Raw genomic sequence first — 16,408 nt, 5'->3', positions numbered from 1 at the left:
TGAGATCAGAGGTTCAGGCCATCACATTCCCAATTTAAAGAATTTGGAAACCAAGACTCTGCATGCAGTGACACTAACTCATATGCAGAGGGCATGAGCAGGACTACAAGTCAATCTACAGCTCTTAAAAACCATTCCCATCCTTCTATCTCTACTTCAGAAACTATACATTGAATTTGTTAAGTGGGCAGACTCTGAACATTACCCGGCTTCAAACCCAAGTACCCCTATTTGCTAGGTATCAGACTTCATGGAAGTTATTTATCTTCAGTGTGCTCCTTTGTAAAGTGGGTTAAATAATAGGACTTACCTCGTAGGGTTGTCGTGAGGATTAAGAGCTAATGCATACAAAATGCTTTAAAGCATTTGTAATGTGTTCTTTGTGAACACCCAATAAGCCTTAAATTTTCCTTTTCTTTTTTCAAGCTTTACTAGTATAAGGTAATTTAACACGCAAACTTTCATGCTTACAAGGGAGTGAATAAAATTAGCCTTACTTCATATACTGTTAAGAGAACTGAGATGCCAGTGACTATCTGAAAGTGAAAGTCACTCAGTCATGTCAGAGTCTTTGTAACCCCAAGGGCTGTAGCTCACCAGGCTCCTCTGTCTATGGAATTCTCCAGGCAAGAATACAGGAGTGGGTTGCCATTTTGCTCTTCTCTGCCAGATTGCTCGTGCCCTATGGATCCACGTGACCAACTCACACTTCCTTATGATCATCACACAGAATTCACCTTCTTGGTGAGATCTTTCCAGGACACATCGTTTAAATAAATATAACTGTTCTTTTCCTGTCTCCCTGTCTCTGCTTTACTTACTACCATTTTCAAATTTTGTGTTCGCAGTCTCTGTTCATTGTGTAGCTTCTGCCATCCTTTATACACACTTGAATGTGAGCTTTTGAGGACAAGATTTTCCTGGTGGGTTTTATTCACTGCTATATCTCCAGAACCTAGAATAGTGCCTGACATATAACACATGCTCAATGAGTATCTGGAGACAGAATGAATGAATGAATGCATGGGTGTGATAATACCAGATGCAGATTTAGACACAGATCAGGTGGGAGGTAATTACAGAGACAAAGGAATGCTCTGATCAGAGCTATTTTGGACTAGTTCACCAAAGAAAAGAAATGTTTCCATATTGCTCATCCTTCTTTATTGCAGTACTGATGGTTGGGGTCCATGTACTTCTATCAGAATGGTCCTTTGTTTCCCATCTGCCATTGTTTAAAAAGGATGTGTGTAGCATCCTTGGAAAAGTCTGAGATAGACAGGCCTAGAGCTGATCTGAGCAGGATCTAGGAATTCCTGCTTTCTCTAGCTTCTAATGCTATCCAGTAGCTCTCTACTGTGGTAGACAGAACAGGTGGCCACACCCCAACCTCTGAACCCTGTGAGTATGCTGTGACACACAAGAGGACGTTTAGGCTGCAGAGGGACTCAAGACTCAGTTAACTGGAGTCAGGAAGAGAGTGTTCTGAAATATCCAGGTGGCCTCCACGTTATCACAAGAGTCCTTTATAAGTGAAAGAAGAAGGGAGTCAGAGAGAGATAACAGTAGAAGCACTTGAGGTCAGAGTGATGCAATTGCCAGCTTTGAAGAAAGAGGTCATAAGCCAAAGACTTCAAGTGACCTCTGCAAACCAGAAAAGACAAGAAAACGTATTCTCCCCTAACGTCTCCAGAAGGAACACAGTTCGGCTCATATCTTGATTTTAGCCCAGTGAGATGTATTTCAGACTTCTAATTTTTACATATGTAAAATAATAAATTTGTGCTGTTTGAAGTCACCAATTTAGTGGTAATTCATTGCAATGGCAATAAGAAACGAATAAGCCTACCATCATTTCCAACCAGTACCTTCATAGTTAGCACTACCATCAAGTACAAAAGAAAATCCAGCCTGAAAGTAGCCTACCACAGAATTTGACAGAGAGAAAGACAATCTTTGCTTGCTTTGTCATTCAATTTACATATGCCCCAAAGGGTGAGATTTGAGTCCCTCCTTCCATCAAGTACATAAAACAAATGTTATCACCAGGCATAAAGTCTTAGTGATAAACTTAATTTTCTATATTCCAAATGCCATCCAAATAACAACTCTGACTAAAGCTTTGTTTTTTCCCCTCTCTCTAGACACATATTCTGAAAAGGTAGCTAGACTAAACTAGTAAAAAAAAAAAGTATTTCCTTCCTTTTAGCAACTGACAAAACATGCATGCTTTCCACTCAAAAGAATTTAGATTAAAATGGCACCTTCCATGAATTACGATGGTTTGAATTCTTCTAATTTAGCCCAATTTAAGTAAATTCCTACCTCTTGCTTCTAATTAAACCATTTTCCTCTCTTTTTTTTTTATGATCACTAGAAGACTAGAGATCAAGAAAAAAGGAGTTAGCACTTGAAGCTGATTTTTTTTTTTTTAAAGAATGTGTTTTCTCAATTCAAAATGGGAAAGGCTTTCAACAGCAGGTCTGTAGATTTTAGAAAATCCTAATTAGACTGAATTAAATGACTAAAATGCTACTAATTACTTTTTAATTTCAAGAGAGATGTTTACAAAGCACAGTGTAATGAGTAATACAGCACTTCAAATGATTACTAATGTTGCCATTTTGTCTGACTTAATCTCAATTAGTATAAATCACATTGTCATCATTGTTAATTGCCATTTCTCTCAAGCAAAATGCTAATTTCTCTTTATAATCTTACAATTGTTGTTTGTTTTCTTCAAAATATTCCATTTGAAAGGCCTAATAAAGAGAACATTTATAGCCCCCCTATTTTCTGCAGTTTGAAGCAAATGTGTTTGTTTTTATCCTATTTGGAAGGTAGTGGTAATTCCTACTTACTTTTTAATAAAATGAAACTTTTAACTTTGTTGTCATGCCAAATGTAAATTAATGGGTAGTTATAGGTCCATAGAAGAGTCTTTCTCCATCTGAATGCCAGGTAGAGTTTCCATTAATGATTTCTAAGAGGCATCATTTATGTTTCACCTCTCTGAAGAAATTCATTATTAGAAAAGAGGAAACAAGCTTTAATCAAAAGAATATAGAAATGTTACAGGTTTTTTCCTTCAGTTTCTTTCTGCTTTTCTTCTACTCATGTGGAAATAAAATCTCTCCCTTGAGGCAATTATCCCATCAACCATAGACTACTGGTTTTCCATTCCTTTGCCACTGTATATCCTGGGGAAATTTCCCCCTATTTTTATTGTCATAGAGAACCTTAGAAATCATGAAGATACAATAGTTCTCAAATGAGGTTTTAACCTTTTGCCAACATTTTAAGAGCTCTTCTAGACTTAAAACCATTTTTCTTGGGGGGAAAAAAATGTTTAGAAATTAGATATTAACATTTTTTTTTTCTCACACAGATGTTTTTTCTTAAGACTTTAGTGCAAAATTATCTCTAAAACTTAGTAGCTTAAAAAACAATAGTTTTTCACTCACGATTTTTGTGGGTAAGAATTTTGGGATGGGCTTGGCTGGCTGGCTTGTCTATGCACCGTGTGCCATTGCTGGAGGCAGCCAAAAATGTAGGATCGACTCCCAAGAGGGCCTCTTCATACATACATCCAACAATTTAGTGCCTTACACATTGCCTCACTCCACATAGCGACTCAGCCTTCAGAACCTGTTCTCTGGGTTGGATTTCTCAGAGCAGGACAGCCTTGGCATAGATGGATTTCTTTCACAGAAAATCCAAAAGACTGATAGAAGCTGCATCTTACAAATTCCAAGATGTCCCTCCATCCATGCTTTTTATTTAAGCTAGTTATTAAGGTCAGCACAGACTCAAAGAGAGGTCAGTGATGCGCTCTCTCAAAGGGATGAGTAGCAAAGTAGAATGTCTCCCCTTTTAATCTACCAGAGTACCTACAGCTTATATGCAAACTAACAATACAATGAACGATTTAAAATGCAAACATATATTCATGGAAAATCTTGGTAACATCCTTGTTTAGTATAGCTGCCTACTCTTTTTCCCTCCACAATCTAAAATTTACATGCTGCATTGTACCCTTCCCCAATCAAAGTCACATGATGAAGCCTTGACCCCTGCAATGTGAAGGGATTTGGAAATAGAGTCCTTGGCGGTTTAGCCACTGAGTCATGTGACCCCATGGACTGTAGCCTGCAAGGTCCCTCTGTCCATGGGATTCTCCAGGCAAGAATACTGGAGTGGGTTGCCATTTCCTTCTCCAAAGGATCTTCTCAACCCAAGAATCAAACCTGGATCTCCTGCATTGCAGGCAGATTCTTTACCAACTGGGCTACAAGGGAAGCTAATACAGTCCTTAGGAAGTAATTTAGTTTAAGTAAGGTTGTAGCTTCCCTGGTGGCTCAAACAGTAAACAATCTGCCTGCAATGCAGGAAACCCAGGTTCAATCCCTGGATGGGGAAGATCTCCTGGAGAAGGAAATGGCAACCCACTCCAGTATTCTTGCCTGGAGAGTTCCATGGAGAGAGGAGCCTGGCAGGCTACAGTCCATGGGATTGAAAAGAATCAGACACGACTGAGCTAATAAGTTTCCCTTTCAAGGTTGTAAAGGGCCTTCCCAGGTGTCACTAGTGGTAAACAATCTGCCTGCAAATGCAGGAAACGTAAGAGATGGTTCGATCACTGAGTTGGGAAGATCCCATGGAGTAGGAAATAGCAACCCACTTGCTGGGAAAATCCCATGGAGAGAGGAGCCTGGCAGGCTACAGTCCATGGGATTGAAAAGAATCAGACATGACTGAGCTAATAAGTTTCCCATTCAAGGTTGTAAAGGGCCTTCCCAGGTGTCGCTAGTGGTAAACAATCTGCCTGCAAATACAGGAAACGTAAGAGATGGTTCGATCACTGAGTTGGGAAGATCCCTTGGAGTAGGAAATAGCAACCCACTTGCTGGGAAAATCCCATAGATAGAGGAGCCTGGAAGGCTACAATCCATGGGGTTGAAAAGAGTCAGACACAACTGAGAAAACATACACATGAGGTTGTAAAGATTGGGCCCTAATCCATAAGACTAGTATTCTTATATGAAGAAGAGCTCTCTTGCTCTCCCCCTCCTCCCCAATCCCACACACTCAGGAAAGGCCATGTGAGGCTGAGGCAGCCCTCTTCAAGCTAGGAAGGAAGGCACCATTTGATCTTGGACTTCCTGACACCTAGAACTATGAGAAAATAAATTTCTGTTGTTTAAGCCACCCAGGCTATGATGTTTTGTTACAGCAGCCCAAAGTAACTAATATATTTAAGATCCTATTTGATTAACATGATAAAACATAATTTGGGGCAGGTATATTATGTTTAGTAGTTGTAGAGTTCTGTTGATTTTGGCTCCTTCAGGATTAATTTCTCCTTCTGTTAACAGCAAATTGACTTTTTTTTTTTTTTTTTTCCTTTAAGAATTCATCCTTTTTCCTTTGGATATAGTACTCTGGGACTCTCAACCAAAGACCGCTTAACGTTTTTTTTTTTTTTTGGCCAAGAAGTAGATATATTACTTGATCTAGACCAATAATGCTTGTCCTATAGAATTTAAATCATAAGAAATGTGGCACAAAGATGAAAATCATTTGGTCTACATGTTTCCTGATGTTGGTACCCTGCAACATCTAATACTTAAATCTTCTCTAGCACTTTTATCCTAAGCTTTCCTAAACATGGTCTTTTAGAGTGTTTTCTCTGACTTCTAGCCACCTTCTAGTCTTGATTTGTTGCTGCTACTCAACATAACACCGCTTTCTATTTCTTCAAAACAAGACCAACGGATCCTAACAGACATCAAAATTGGAATAATGAGTGGTGCGTCCTAAGTCACTTTAGTCATGTACAACTCTTTGTGACCTCATGGACCATAGCCTGCCAGACTCCTCTGTCCATGGGATTCTCCAGTCAAGAATCCTGGAGTGGGTTGCCCTACCCTCCTGCAAGGGATCTTCCCAACCCAGGGATCAAACCCATGTCTCTTACATTTCCTACATTGCCAGGTGGGTTCTTTACCACTGGTGCCACCTGGGTGGGGCTACATAAATATTAGAATGTAAGCTCAATGAGTGTGAGGAGACAGCAGTCATGAATCATTAGGCATTAACTATATAATTTCACAATACATTGAATAAACACTGCAGACATTCAAGAAAAAGATCCACAGTCATAGTTAAAGATATATAATGGGTATAATCAATATAAAAAGGGAAAATATTAAGTCAGTATTCAGGTTAGTTAAATTAATATCTTAAAAGTTAGTATCACCTTTATATTTCTTTAGCCTTTCATGCATTGAAGACATTTTTACACACTCATTCATATGAACTTCTCCTTGCCTCTCTAAAGTATACCAGGTAAGCAAGGAACAATGCAGTCTGTTGAAGAGCTGTAACAGTTTAGAACTCAAATCTCCAGGTTTCAAATTGTAGTCTTTTCACTGTATGTCCGGTAATGCAGCTTCTTGGTCTACTAGCCAGCTCAGTACTACAGAGGACCTGAGCTTTCAAAGCAGTAGATATGTGCTCCTAAATGACAACTTACTAGATAAATTCAGAGCGTGCTTAGTCGCTCAGTTGTGTCTGACTCTTTGTGACCCCATGGACTGTAGCCCACCAGGCTCCTCTGTCCATGGAATTCTCCAGGCATGCCCAGGAATTCTCCAGGAATTCTCCACTGGAGTGGGTTGTCATTTCCTTCTCCAAAGAATCTTCCTGACCCAGGAATTGAACCCATATTTCCTGTATTGGCAGGCAGATTATTTACCATGTGAGCCACCAAGGAAGTCCTCAAAAGACCTTGGGCCTCCCTTGTAGCTCAGCTGGTAAAGAATTTGCCCACAATGCAGGAGACCTGGGTTCGATCCCTGGGTTGAGAAGATCTCCTGGAGAAGGGCAAGGCTATCCACTCCAGTATTCTGGGCTGGAGAATTTCATGGACTGTATAGTCCATGGGGTTGCAAAGAATCGGACATGACTGAACGACTTTCACAAATTCACAGAGACATCAATCTAAATGATTACTAGAGGTTATTTGTTCTAGATCCTGACCTATATTGAGTGTTCAATACAGGTAGTTATTACTGTGTGTGTGTGTGTATGTACTCAGTCACTCAGTCGTGTGACTCTTTGTGACCCCATGGACTGTAGCCCTCCAGGCTCCTCTGTCCATGGAATTTTCCAGGCAAGAATACGAGGGTGGGTTGCCACTTGCTATTCCAGGGACCTTCCTGACCCAGGGGTTGAACCCGCATCTCCTGCATTGGCAGGCAGATTCTTTACCACTAGTGGCATCTGGGAAGCCCAGCAATTACTGCTACTACTACTAAAACCATGAAAACACTCTATTTCTAATTTGACTTTTCCTTTATCTTTGTCCCGAGAATGTCATTTGCAGTATTCAGATCACTCATTGGTCTCAAAATGCTCTTCTGAATGAGATCTCAACTTCAAAACCTTTATACATGGTAGCACGTTTTGACAAACCATTCATTAAATGGTAAGAGACAATACAAAGAAGGCAAAACTTCAATAGTTGCGTAATTGCTGTGCTTTGAACCTTGTTAAATACCATAAGGTTACTTTCCATCTCAGTTCTGCTGATCCTATATGAAAGAAGCACCCCCAGACAGCACCACAGCATCTGAATTCCACCAGAATGGCTGGATTTCTCTTGCAGACACAACTAGTTGGTACTTTGCAAAGTCTGGTCTTTGAGACTGATTCTAGAACCAGGTTGTAACAGCAGTTGGTGTCTAATAAAACCAGTGATATTTACTCCTTAATGCACTCCCTCTTTCCAGGGTATGCTTTCTCTGAGGATTGATGGCCGTTTTTATTGTCTGAGCTTGTAAAATGCAAAATGATTAAAGGTACATCTATTTTTTCAGTCCCATCTCTGTCATTTCTTTAGTCAACAGCGGCAGAGTCCTGGCAGTTTCACATATGCTTACATAAAAGGTCAAGTTTAGCCATCAGTGCTGAAAAAAAAATCTTAAAGGGCAAGATTGCTGCATGGTAATGAGTTTGAGGAGCACTTTCAGGCTGATGATAAGCTGAAGGACTCATGATCTTTCAGAAAGCTCCCCATTTCATTTCTCTTCCCCAGCATGAGCCTCACTAAACAGATCTATTTCCATATCATTATAGAGCATGAAAAGGAAATTTCCTCTCCAGAGCCACAGCTTGGAGTCATTCTATTAAAGTCTTTTCCATCTTCCCAGGCCCCATTGCCTGTTTCTTTGACATTCCAGGACACCTCTCAGCTTTGACTTCCGTTTGATTTACTCTCACTGCGGGCTGCCAAGGTCTCTCACCCTTTCCTTTCTGAAAATCACTTCTGTTCACTTCTTCTCTGTCCCATATCAAGCTTTCCAATTGCACATTTCATTTAGGAATTTTAATGTGGCAGGAGAAAGAGCTCAACAAAACTGTTGTGGGTGGGAAGTGATTGAAGTGCAATTGTGAAACGAATGCTCAGCATAGCTTATACTAGAACTTCAGGCAATAGTTTACTGAGTGAGCCATCTCTCCCCAGAGGTGGCCTCATTAACCAAAGAATAAACACACACATCCGAATGTTCCATCTCTCTCCTGGAGAGAAGGCAAACCTGTGAAGAGCACCTGCCCTACCTGTCCTGGGGACAGGCTGCCGCTATCCAGGTCATAAGAAGCAAGCTGGGCCAGCAAAACTTGGACACAATGGGAACTGAGTTGGGGCAAAGAACCCAAAATCATTAGAGAGGAAGTAAAGCCAAGCTTCTGGAGAAGGAAATGGCAACCCACTCCAGTGTTCTTGCCTGGAGAATCCCAGGGATGCGGAGCCTGGTGGGCTGCCGTCTATGGGGTTGCACAGGGTCAGACACGACTGAAGCGACTTAGCGTGCATGCACGCATGAAAAGCCAAGCTTCAAATCCTAGGGATAAGTAAGAGCTGTAAATGTGATACAAATCCAGAAATTAGAAGCTAGGGAATCAAGTGTGTGAGACAGGTATTTGAGGGGAGGAAGGAGATAAAACATTCTGGGTTCAAATTCCAGCACAGCTACTGACTGACTCTAGGGCTTTGGGTAACTCTTTGAAACTATTGTAAACCTCTATTTTTTCACCATTTAACTGAATTCAATCTTGTTATTGTTTTGTTGTTAAGTCACTAAGTCGTGTCCGACTCTGAGACCACATGGACTGCAGCACGCCAAGATTCCCTGTCCTATACTATCTCCTGAAGTTTGCCAAACTTCATGTCCATTGAGTCGGTGATGCTATCTTCCTCTAATGTTAAGATGAGGATTAAATGACATAATGGTACTTACTGGGATGAATATTGTTTAAAATACTAAACTCTTTTGCAAATAAAGACCAATCAATGAGAATAAGCAGAAGCTATTTAATTAGAGCTTGTTCTATCAAGTGGATCAGCTACCATCACTTACATTTGTCAGAGACTCCAAGGCAGCCAGAGAAGTGGGAAAGCTTTCTAGTGAAAAAAGGGAAAGACTTCAGGTAAGCTCTGAAGTCTGTTGGAGTGTACAAGCTAGAGGGGAGCTGACTACACAATTAGTTAGACAGTATATTTAGCTATTTCTGATTGTCCAGGGACAAATGTTGTAAAGGTGTCAGTTATTAATCAAATTCCAGCCATTGGAGGCCAATTGTTACAGGGTCATTGTTTAGCCAGACATAGTGGTCTGACTTCCTGCAAGACTGATTTATAGTAGGCTGGCTTCTAGGCTGATTACTGCAGATCATGATAATGTCCTGGGACGCTTGCTTCAGACTATGGGTAAGAGTTCTGTCTTTACATATGATTGGGCCAATGTCTGTTTGTATATCCAGTGTATATAATTCTGCAGTTTTCACTTCTCTTAAGCAAATGACTACCTGAACCTCCCCCACCAAATCTTACCATCTGTTTCAAGGTTTCAGGGAAAGGGTAGAGATAGGCTGCAATAATGAGGCTATTGCTCAACTTTTATTTTTAAATTAAATTTTAAATGTATTTTAAATTACTCTAAAGACAGTAGTCTCTAGAATATCAGCTTTTGCAAAGACAGAAAAGAGATTTCTAATTTCCAAAGACTGCTTCACAGGTGTGATCCTAAATTACTCAGATCAAGGAAACCCCCATGACTCAATGTGAGAAGTCCTTTTGCAGTTTTCTTCATAGGAAGATAATAAAAAAGACAAAGAAGAAGAGAGAAAGCTTTGTGCCAAGTCAGTTCAAAGAAACCTTCCAGTTTCCACAGGCAGCCTAGGGTCATGAATATGTTTGTTGAACTGAAATCCTATGATACTTAACGGCATCTAAAAGATTCTCAGGGCTTTCCAGGTGGCTCAGTGGTAAAGAGTCTACCTGCCAAGCAGGAGATGCAGGTTCAATCCCTGGGTCAGGCAGATCCCCTAGAGAAAAAAATGGCAACCCATTCCAGTACTCTTCCCTGGGAAATCCCCTGGACAGAGGAGCCTGGTGGGCTGCAGTCCATGGGGTTGCAAAGAGTCAGACACGACTGAGGGACCAAACAACAACAATAAAAGATTCTCAGTTCCTTGTGTCCTCAGGAACACCTGAAATCTTGCTGTTAATAAACCACTCTGTAAAGTGATGCATTGCTTCTTAACCTCTTCTTTAAAAAAAAAAAAAAATTCTGGTCTTTATCGTGTTCAGTCCTTTCTATGCATTACATTTAGGAGACATTTACACAGAAGCTAAGAAGTCAATCAGGATGGTGAACAGGCTCAAAGCTATGTTGTATAAGAATGGAATAAGGATTTCTTAACTTCAGCACTGCTGACATTTTGGACTGGATGATTCTTTACTGTGGGAGCTCTCCTGTGTACTTTTTTAATGCTTGGCAGCACCACCGGCTTCTACTTTCTAGATATAAGTGGCCCCCCTCCCCAGTCATAACAGCCAAAAATGTCTCCAGACATTGCCACGTGTCCACTGAAGTACAAAATTATTCCCAGTTGATAACTACTGGAAAGTGAAGATTCCTGTACAGAATTCCTGAAGAACTTGTTAAAATGATTGACTCCAAGGATCCACTGTGGTGATTGCGACCCCAAAGGACTAGAAAACAATATGTCTTTAGAGTTTCTCCGAGCTCTGATCATCAGTTTGGAAATCACTTTTTGGTTACTAACCATGAATAAGAACTGACTCAAGGGGATCTTATAGCCATCTTCAAATATTTAAAAATTTGCCTGTATAAATGAGACTCAACTTTTTCTGAGTAGCTATAAAGAAAAGAGAGCTCAAACTAAATTAAAAAACAAGATAACATAAAAATAATTCTAATAGAACAGCAATCTTTTTTAAGTGAAGTAAAGTAGGTTTACAATATTGTGTTAGTTTCATGTGTAGAGAACAGTCATTCAGTGTTTTTTGCAGTTTATACTCCATTATAGGTTTTTACCTATAGATAATGAATATAATCCCCTGTGCTATATAGTATGCTATTGTTGCTTATCTTTATATATATATATATATATATATATATATATATATATATATTAGTTTGTATCTGTTAGTCCCAGGCCCCTAATAGAACAGTAGATTTTTTTTTATAACTGAAGGCATTTAAAGAAAAGTTGAATGACCATTTGTCAAGAAAGTTATAAAAAATAAATAAATAAAATAAAATCACGGAGGATTTTGGACAGTGACCTTTAAGGCATATTCTAATTCTGAAATAATATGATTCTATTTAAATAAATTATGCCTTAGTGCAAGTTAAAATAGTGGATCCTTTTCAGTCTACATTGAAATAAAGGAAAAGGAATTAATGTTACTTCCATCTAAATCACAAGTTCTCAATCCTGGGTAGACAGCAGAACCACCTGGGGAGCTTTCAGAAAATACGAATATTTGAGCATGTGGGGAGTGAGAGTCCCTGGATGACTCCCTGACAGGCTCCCCTTACCTCAACACGCAGACATCAGCTTATCATTTTGCATGTTCAGATGAGAGCTCTAATGTAAAAGATTGCACAATTGGCTCAGGCCACCAAATTTCTGAGTAGTAAGACAGACATCTAGTTCTCTCTGAGTTTAAAGACTGGTTCTCTTCCTCATGAGTCCCACAGTGACTCACCAAAGAGAAGAAAGGAAGAGTAGATATTTTTGAACAGCTGCTCTCTTCCAGGCCTTTGGTGCGTGACCTCAGAAAACGTTAAAATGACCTTCATCTTTTTTGACAGTTTTGTCTCATACTAACTGAAGAGCAGAACTGAAACAATGAGAACCAGAAAAGACGGTTGTTACTAAAAAGGGAGAAAAATTATGCTTAAAATAAAATTTAGTGAGCCTTAATTTCCCAGAGAGGAACATGTCTACTGAGAAGAAGGTGAATCATTATACTGTGTGAATGAGGAGTCTATTACCAGGCATGCTGTTGTTGTTTCGTCACTAAGTCGGGTCTTTTGCAAGCCATGGACTCTTTTTGTGAATCATGGGCTGTAGCCCACTAGGCGCCTGTCCATGGGATTTCCCAGGCAAGAATACTGGAGTGGGTTGCCATTTCCTTCTTCAGGGGATCTTCCTGACTCAGGAACCTGCATCTCCTGCATTGGCAGGCAGATTCTTGACCACTGAGCCACCAGGGAAGCCTGTTACCTGGCAAAGTTTGCACAAATTCCTTCTACTGCTGAAAGTCATGATCCACATTTCACAGACCTAGTTCACACTTCCATCCTAAGGTGTCACCCTAACATATGAATTTTAATCAGATTGAGGAATTACCTAAGATTTCTATCATATCCTAACCCAATGCTGATTTGACCCCCCAGTCCTGAGGTGTTTCTCATGATAGATAAGGATACAGGTTGCATTTGATAAGATCATCTATGACATAGATGTGGAAGGGAGACGGGTGGGGAAAAGGCAGAGGGCATCAAATTGATAAATTAGTATAAACTTGAAAAGAACAAAAGAACATAATTCAGGAACAACAATAATCAGATAATGTATTAAATGCCAAGTATCAGAAACTGTGCTAAATACTTTATATACATTTAGCACAATTGATGGTTTCAAAAATGCTTCATGTTCTTAATGGCTAACTCATGTGGATGTAGAACAGAAATCAAACCAATACTGTAACAAAGCTATCATCAATCAATTAAAAATAATTAATAAAAAAAATGCTTCTTGCTATAATTCCATTGTAACCTAAAGAAATGGAGTCAAAGTTAACTTCTTGTCCATGGTCACACAGACTGTGGTGTGGATGCAAACCAAACCTAACTTCAGCATATGTACTCGCAATATGTACCCGCCCACTCTCCGTTTTGTTCCCACACAGATCTCTTCTATTTTCAAGCACCAGCTAATGATTGACGGTGTGGAGATGTCAGGCAGGGATCCCGTGGTTTCATTCCATTCCCATTCCACCCACTCTTTTAGGTTTTGTTAGTGGAGTTCATCATTAAAAGCTAATTCAGATGCCCCTGTGACTTGTGGAACCTTCTAATGAACATAATAAAAGTGAGGAAGCCTTTCACATTTGGGAATGCTCTCAGCTCTCGCATTCTAGCTGATTCCAGAGATTGAGCTCAGCTCCTGAGAAATCAGGTTCAGAGGCCTTTAGCCAGAATGTCTGAGCAGATGGGCAAACTCTCAAAGATTCTGAATTTGTTTCTACAAAAGCAAGACAGCTGAAACACAGGAAGGGTTCGAACTGGACCCAGAGTCATTTCGATTTTCTGCTTGAGCATCCAGGCACACTCGATGTTTAGTCAGAAGGCCAGAGTCCCTGCATGCAAAGAGCTGGCACCCGCACAGGCAGGGCTGCAGACCACCCAGCGGTGGAATTTCAGGATGGCTAGGAAAACAGGCCTCAAGTGATATGTTCTTCCTGCAGCTGAACTGAAACCCTCACGCTTTACCTTGAGGCTTGTTTTCTCTTAAAATTCAAATAGCTTCCTGTTAGCCTGCTATCAGGAACCAGTCACGCCCAGGAAAGTTCATGTAAAGCCACTCTAAACACAATCCTTCCATCCTTGCTCCAGACCTCACCCACCAAAAAGGGGACAGTGAGTCCCTTTGCTGTTGCTTCACCCATTACAGCCCGGAACCCTGATGCTTGCGGGGACCCCCTGCTATCCTGCTGTGGATCCTCTGGTTTCTTCTGCCCCCTACACTGCCTGCCTTTCATGCTTTCCACCTTCTTCATCTTCAAGGATAACTTTTGACCCCCATCCAGGCCCTTCTTGCCATGTTACTGACTCAGACTGCCCTGAGTAAGCATATTCTTCATTTTCTCACCTCTCGACACCTCTGCTTGCCCACTTCTTGCCTCCAAGTGATAACAAGATGGTGAAGCATAACATGAACCAAAAGGTGGACACTTCACAAAGAACAGAGAATTGGGTAAAACCTGAAGGCTGAAACACCAGGGAAACCAAACTAGATTATCAGCCTTGTATTTAGTGTCTGCCATGGACAGATTTAAATGAGAGACAAACCAGGAAAACCAGCACGTCATGTCTGCCAGTGGCAGTGAAGGTACTATAACATCTGTGCATCTGGTGCTGTAATAAACCTAGCAATAGTAGTGACAGCAGAAAGAAAACATGCATCCTTCTTTATATTTCACTAGTCACTTTCAGTTACATGACACTGCTCAGTGTCTTGTTCAGTTCTTCCAAATCTACTGTGAGCTAGGGATTGTTATGCCCATTTTAGATATTATGCAGTTGGGGTCCAGAGAAATTAAATGAATAAGGCAAAAAACAAATAAAAAGTTAGGTGGCAATAGAATCACAGTGGGAGTCTGAGGTCTGCCTGAGTCTACCTAGAAAGGTTGATGGAGTATCCCCTGACCCTCTGCTTCGATTGTTCCCTTTGACATGAACGGGATGATGGTGATAATGGGTCAGGCCGCAGGAGCAGGGGTGTGGAGGAGCAAGACAAGGAGGGTGGAGCCCAGTCCCCTTACTTTTTCTGGCTATGTGACTTTCGTTAAGTGGCTTAGTTTTTTCATACCTTTGCTTCATATTCTTTTTAGTAATAATTGCACCAACCTCACAGGATTCTTGCATTAAATAAGATAAAACAGAGATTATGGCACTTGGCTGTCACTAAACCAACGTTAGCTGCTATAATTATGCATGCTGTTGTTGTTTATTAACGTGATGATGATGATGATGGTGATGAAATTCCTTTAAGATCCTGCTGGACTTGGGCTCTGTGAAGGAAGAATACATCCAAGGCAGGGCAAGTGTGGTTTTTGAGACCTGAGAGCAATTTCAGAATTTAACTCGAGACTTCTTTTAAAACACTAGCTTCAAGGATAATTTCTCAATGTTTCCATTGTCTTCAGCACTCCTTAATGACAGGGCCATATCCAGAAGGAAGAGCAGGTGTTCCAGATGTACCAAGATCAATACTGTGATCAGGCACAGCAGCCTCTCCTCCATCCGTATCTTCCTGATTCTCACATGTCTGATGTCCTTATATAGTACAGATCTGTTATCCAAGGTGGTAGCCACTGATCATTTGCGGCTATTTGAATTTAACTTAATTTAAAAATAAATAAAATTGAAAATCTTTCTTCTCAGTTCTCACTAGCCACATTTCAAGTGATCAAATCCACAGGCCCTAAGGGCTACCATATTGGATAAAGCAGAAGAGAACATTCCTATTATCATAGAACGCTCTATGGGCCAGTGCTGGTCTAGACATGTAAAAACCACTTTTCATTAAAAAAAAATGTTAGTGTTAATAATATTCTGATATTTACTTTGCCAGAAGATATATATTGTGTTTTTTAATAGTAGTCATCTTAATCTTAATTTCCATATGAAATGCAAATAAAATCTCTATCCGTTAAGATGGACACTACAAAAAAAAAAAACAGTGTTGGCAAGGATACGGAGGAAATACAGGAAAATGCATTTCCTTAATGACTAGTGGGGCTTCCCTGGTGGCCTAGTCAGTAAAGTACCTGCCTGCAAAGGAAACTCAGGTTAGATCTCCAGGTAAGGAAGACCCCCTGGGGAAGGAACTGGCAACCCACTCCAGTATTCTTGCCTGGGAAATCCAAAGGATAGAAGAGTTGGTGGGCTATAGCACATGGAGTCACAAAAGAACTGGACACTATTAAGTAACTAAACAACAACAATAATTAGGGATCATCTTTTCAAGTATTTTTTTGGCCATTTGTATATCTTCTTTGGAAAGATGTCTATTCAAGTCTTTTGCCAATTTTAATATCAGAATTGTTGTTGTGTTTTATTTTTTTAACTTTTATTCATTTTAATTCTCATTTTTTTGGTGAGTTGAATTTCTTTGGATTCTTCTGAAGCATTATTTTTTAATTATTTTAATTGGAGGCTAATTACTTTACAATATTGTGGTGGTTTTTGCCATACACTGACACGAATCAGCCATGGGTGTACATGTGTTCCCCATCTTGACC

Source organism: Bos indicus x Bos taurus, chromosome 15 (genome assembly GCF_003369695.1).
Source record: "Bos indicus x Bos taurus breed Angus x Brahman F1 hybrid chromosome 15, Bos_hybrid_MaternalHap_v2.0, whole genome shotgun sequence".
Taxonomy (NCBI): domain Eukaryota; kingdom Metazoa; phylum Chordata; class Mammalia; order Artiodactyla; family Bovidae; genus Bos; species Bos indicus x Bos taurus.
This window is presented reverse-complemented; position numbering follows the sequence as displayed.